Raw genomic sequence first — 6,359 nt, 5'->3', positions numbered from 1 at the left:
ATTATCTCCTCCAGTGCCGTCCATGTTGCAGCAAATGTTGAGAATTCGTTCTTTCTGATAGCTGAGTAATATTCCATTGTATATATGGACCACAGCTTCTTAATCCAGTCATCTGTTGAAGGGCATCTCGGTTCCTCCCACGATTTAGCTATTGTGGACAATGCTGCTATGAACAAATGGCTAACAGACAAATGANCTAACAGACACATGAAAAAATGTTCAAAATCATTAGCCATCAGGGAAATTCAAATCAAAACCACACTGAGATACCACCTTACGCCAGTTAGAATGGCAAAAATAGACAAGGCAAGAAACAACAATTGTTGGAGAGGATGTGGAGAAAGGGGATCCCTCCTACATTGTTGGTGGGAATGCAAGTTGGTACAACCACTCTGGAAAACAGTGTGGTGGTCCCTTAAAAAGTTAAAAATTGAGCTACCCTATGATCCAGCCATTGCACTATTCTCATTGCTTCTTTGTCTCTTCACTCAATTATAGTAACCATGTGCACCTTGCCTTTGACGGTTGAGTGCTGCCAGTTGGCCCCTGGGATCCAATTATTCCCATTGCATTTAGGTTTCCCAATTCAGTGATCACAGTTCCTCCTGTAAGTTCTGACCTACAAAGAAGAGCAATCATNACGAAGAAGAGCAATCACGGAGCTTTTCAAGGAGGCTAGGGCTTCCCTCACAAATGTATTTCTCACAGTCATGGTGAAAGGTGGACCCTTCTAGGGTGGGTAAGCTGGTTTTAAATGACAAATACACCCTAACATTCCAGTCTCTATAAACTCTCAAATCCCTTTCTCTACATTAAACCAAGACAGGTCTTGCATTTCTAACTTGTACTGGAGGTCATCTTTTGGTTCATGTTTTCAGCAAGCAGCCAAACAGTTAGAGCCCTTTCTAATTCCTGCAGCTGCAACATTAAATGCAGAATCTTTGCATATTGAGCACGTATCAATAAATTTGGCTGTATCCAATTTTATATTCCTGTCACCATTATCTCACACACTTAGATTCTGGTCCCATACATATTCCTCAGATTTCTATCTGTATAAAGCAGAAATATCAAGTAGTTGTTTTAGAATCCTGCATATGTCCACCTGAATCTCAGGACCCAGGCTAGTCTGGATCTTTTGTGGTTCCAAACAAATTTTAGGATTGTTTGTTCTACCTCTGTGAAAAATGCTGGTGGGTATTTGATAGGGATTGCATTAAATGTGTAGATTGCTTTGGGTAGTATAGACATTGTAACAACATTTGTTCTTCCAATCCATGAGCATGGAATGTTTTTCCATTTCTTTGTGTTCTTTTCAATTTCTTTNATAGGGATTGCATTAAATGTGTAGATTGCTTTGGGTAGTATAGACATTGTAACAACATTTGTTCTTCCAATCCATGAGCATGGAATGTTTTTCCATTTCTTTGTGTCCTCTTCAATTTCTTCCATAAGTGTTCTATAGTTTTTGGAGTACAGATCTTTTACCCCTTTGGTTAGATTTATTCCTAGGTATCTTATGGTTTTTAGTGCAATGTAAATGGGATCGATTCTTTGATTTCTCTTTCTGCTGCTTCATTATTAATGTATAGAAATGCAACAGAATTCTGTATGTTGTTTTTATATCCTGCAATTTTCCTGGATTCACGTATCAGTTCTAGTAAATTTTTGGTGGAGTCTTTCAGGTTTTCTCCATAGAGTATCATGCCATCTGCAAATAGTGAAAGTTTGACTTCTTTCTTGCCAGTTTGGAGGCCTTTTATTTCTTTTTGTTGTCTGATTGCTGAGGCTAGGACTTCCAGTACTATGACAAATGGTATTGGGAAAACTGGACAGCAATATGCAGCAAAATAAAACTGGACCACTTTCTTACACAATACACAAAATAAATTCAAAATGGATGAAAGAGCTAAATGTAACAATCAAAATCCTAGAGAAAAACACAGGTAGCAACCTCTTTGACCTTGACTACAGCAACTTTTTACTAGACATGTCTCTGGAGGAAAGGGGGAAAAAAGTAAAAATGAACTATTGGGACTTCATCAAGATAAAAGCCTTCTGCACAGCAAAGGAAAAATCAACAAAACTAAGAGGCAACCTATGGAATGGGAGAAGACATTTGTAAATGACATATCTGATAAAGGGCAAGTATCCCAAATCTATAAAGAACTTATCAAACTCAACACCCAAAAAACAAAATCCAGTCAAGAAATGGGCAGAAGACATGAACAGACATTTCTCCAAAGAAAGCATACAAATGGCAAACAGACACATGAAAAAGTGTTCAACATCACTCGATGTCAGAGAAATACAAATCAAAACCACAATGAGATACCACCTCGCCCCTTTCAGAATGGCTAAAACTAACGACACAGGAAACTGAAGATGCTGGCGAGGATGTGGAGAAAGGGAAACCCTCTTACACTGTTGATGGGAATGCAAACTGGTGAAGCCACTCTGGAAAACAGCATGGACGTTCCCCAAAAAGATAAAAATGGAACTACGCTATGACTCAGCAATTGTACTACTAGGTATTTACACAAAGAATATAAAAATACAGATTCAAAGGGGCACATTCACCCCAATGTTTATACCTGCATTATCAACAATAGCCAAATTATGGAAAGAGCCCAAATGTCCATTGACTGATAAATGGATAAAGAAGATGTGGCATAGATATATACAATGGAATAATACATCAAAAAGAATTAAATCTTGCCATTTGCAATGATGTGGATGGAGCTGCAGTGTATTATGCTAAGCAAAATGTCAGTCAGAGAAAGACAAATACCATATGATATCACTCATATGTGGAATTTAAGAAATAAAATAGATGAACATAGGGGAAAGAAAAAAAAAGAGAGGGAGTCAAACCATAAGAGAGACTCTTAACTATAGAGAACAAACTGAGGGTTGCTGGAGGAGAGGTGGGCAGGGATGGCCTAAATAGATGAGTATTAAGGAGGGCACTTACTGTGATGAGCACTGGGTGTTATATGTAAGTGATGAATCACTAATTTCTGCCCCTGAAACCAATATTACACTATATGTTAACTAGAATTTAAATAAAAACTTGAAACATGAGGGAAAAAATCTCTGCTGTCCATGTTGAAAGTGGTTTAATATAATCAATCTTTCACTATTGGGAATAGTGCTATATAGGGGCTTTGAGTTGGTTTCTACGGTTGGCAAATTGAGCACTTAAGATGGTGGTAGTCAGATAAGCCTTGATGAAAGGAAAGCCCATGTTGTTGAGCTCATGGCATTATATCTGTCCTTGCCAGTATTACTACTTTGCATATGAGTCTACTGAGCAAGCACTGGGGTGGGCTGGGAAAAAGTTGACTTACCTCTACTGAGTATGTCATCCTTCCATGTGATTAACAAGAGAGAGGTTCTCTATATTAAGTGTCCTTTAATGAGTATTCCAATAAAATGTATATGTCTTCACAGTTTACCCCATTCTGAGGGGTTTATTCATATACCTCTTCCTCGGATACTCTTTTTTTTTTTTAATAAGCTCTATGCAACATGAGGTTTGAACTCATAATCAGGAGATCAAGAATCACATGTTCTACCTACTGAGCCAGCTAGGCAACCCTCCAACATGCCCTTGTTAGCAATATTCTAAACTAATTTCCTCTAAGTACCCTGACCATCAATTCAAATCACTGGCCACTGTGAACTGGTATCACTTCATATTTCTGGTCATCTCTCTTTCTAGACTGAAGCGACAGATTTATGGCTCAAAATTCTACCCACCAGGATTAATTTTTCTCAGTGTCCTTCAAGGTCACTCCTGAGTGGGGCTATAACGTGGAATCAGTTTACCCTGGCTGGTGCCAGAGTATCTTGTGGAACAATCTGTAAAGCAGTTTCTAATTTTTTCTTCTTTAGTAAACTGGACTTGGATAACTTCCTGTAAGGCCATTCATTTGTGTTGAGGAAGATGCCAGTACAGTAAAGTAAGGTGTTTGAACATCTGAACCACTTGCTGATGTCACTAATTTGGGCCTTCAGGAGTATTTGGAGCCTGATATTGTATATATCACTTCCACTTGATGATGAGGTGCTATCTCACTTACCCACATTTGTAGCTTGGTAGATCAGACAACACATAGTTCATATAAATAGCTAAAATCACATTGTTACTTTGTATCCCATTCTACTGATCAGTCTCTTTGGCAACCCAGTAGCAGCCAGAAGCTATTTCTCAAAGGGATAAGAGTTACTATCTTCAGAAGAGAGCATGGCTTTGCTCTAAATTCTAGGGGATTGGCATTATGATTCTCCTATTGGGGCCTCAAGGGGTTTGTATGGCAACCCAAATGTCACAGATCCTTCAAACCTCATGAAATCTGTTGGTTCAGAAGGTCTGAGAACTGGGTGAGGATAGCTCTCTATTGTAATGATTCAATTAATGATTTTAGTTACTGGACTTTGGGTTTTTCTTATTATATTGAACAGTAAAATGTTCAATTCATTTCCGATCTAGAGATAATGTGATCGTTTAGCCATTGCCAAAGATCTCTACAGATTAAAATATTCTGATTTCTGTGAAACCACATGACATCTACCACTTCAGAATCCCACTATCCCCACTGAAATAAGGGAGCCCATTTCAGTGATGCCTTCTTGAACTGTCATTCCCAGGCTGCAGAGGACAGACCCTAAAAGCATTATAAACATGCTGGTGCTCCCTTTATCAATGCATTTTCCAGGAGATTTTGGTAAAGGGAATATACTCTGGTGCCTCCTTGAGTACTTTGTGGGTCTAGGGTAAGAGGGTCACATAAAATAAATCCATTCAACACTTTTATTTCCCTGAAGCTTTGGATCCCACCTTTTACATTTTGTCAAGAATATTCTGGCATCTAAATTTTATTGAATGTAGTCCATCATTGAGTGTAGGTTTCAGTTAGCCAATCAAAGAACCTGTTAGAGCCCTTCCCAGCTGCTCAAGATAATATACCGAACCCAAAATTTCTAAGAAATTCACCCATGTGAATATATTCAAAATGATCCCACAATATGTTCTGCCCTTTTTGGTCTAGCACCCTAAGAATCCATTGTCATACATATTCTCAAGGCTTTTACCAATTTAAAAAAATGCTAAAACCTTGACATTTTATTTTGGTGTGAGCATTATAACCTTCTGAGTTATATTTTGTGCCGTTAGCCTGAGGTATTCTGGAATTGGACCTCAAGAGTCTAGAGGGATGAAGGATGGTAGGTGAGTGTCTTTAGAATTGGCATTACTTGTAAGACAAGTGCTTCAGGTGAGGTCATTATAGGGTTTCAACTAAGGGAAAGTTAGTTGAGGGGCTACTTCTGATGGTAGGGAAATTTAACGAAGATTTAGGGTTCAAAGTTCTAAGATTTGTCTAAATCCACTGTATTTTTCCCATTCTAATGATCAGAGTCATACTCATTCCCAAGTCAGTGTCCTAACTGCTACATAAGAGACCTGGAGAAATTGTGGATTTACAAATTACTTTGTAATTATGCAACTCACAAAATCAGATTTTTGTTTTTAATTAAGCTTCATCAGTTTTGAGAGATAAAATATTTCCTGGTTGTTTGACCTTGCCTTGAGTCTGTCATTTTCTTTTTATAAACCTCCCACTGCAATCAGTAATGCAGTGTAAATGATTTTGTAGTCTTCATTCCCATCACAAAGGTCAATTGTAGTATTGTAGCAGTAATTTGGTATTTCAGTGTCTGGTTTCCAATAGACAGTTTATTTCAGACAATTTCTGTCGATAATTTTAAGAAGGCATTTTATCATTGTACACTATGAATGATTGGATTTCCCATTTTTTCCTTGGCTATGATGTCATCAAAATATTTAAACTCCATCAGATCCAATATACAATTCAGACTTCCACCTTTTTGGTTTTTGTTTTTTTAAGAGAGGGAGGTGGGGCGCAGAGAATCATAAGCAGGCTCCATGCCTAGCACGGAGCCCAACATGGGGCTCAATTCCATAACCCTGAGATCATGACATGAGCTGAAATTAAGAGTCAGATGTTTACCAACTGAGCCACCCAGGTGCCCCTAGACTTCCACCTCTGAGGGTCAGTTTCCTTGCTGACTCCTGATATAAAATGCCGTAGCTAACTAGTGTTCACCAAGAAAATAAAAAACTAATCTAGGTATTTCGACCTAGAGGAATTTAACATGGAAAATAAGTGATAAAATTGTTGGGAAAGCTGGAAGAACAGGAAAGGGGGAAAAGAGGTTATACTACTCTCTTTATGGAAGCCTCTACCCTCCCTATAGAGATACACTCATTTCATACTTGTGTGACTTATGGTCCAAGAACAGCTGTTACAGGAGACTGTAAACATCAGCTAATG

Source organism: Ailuropoda melanoleuca, chromosome 2 (genome assembly GCF_002007445.2).
Source record: "Ailuropoda melanoleuca isolate Jingjing chromosome 2, ASM200744v2, whole genome shotgun sequence".
In the NCBI taxonomy this organism is placed as follows: domain Eukaryota; kingdom Metazoa; phylum Chordata; class Mammalia; order Carnivora; family Ursidae; genus Ailuropoda; species Ailuropoda melanoleuca.
The sequence above is the reverse complement of the archived record's forward strand: the minus strand, read 5'-3'. Positions refer to the sequence as shown.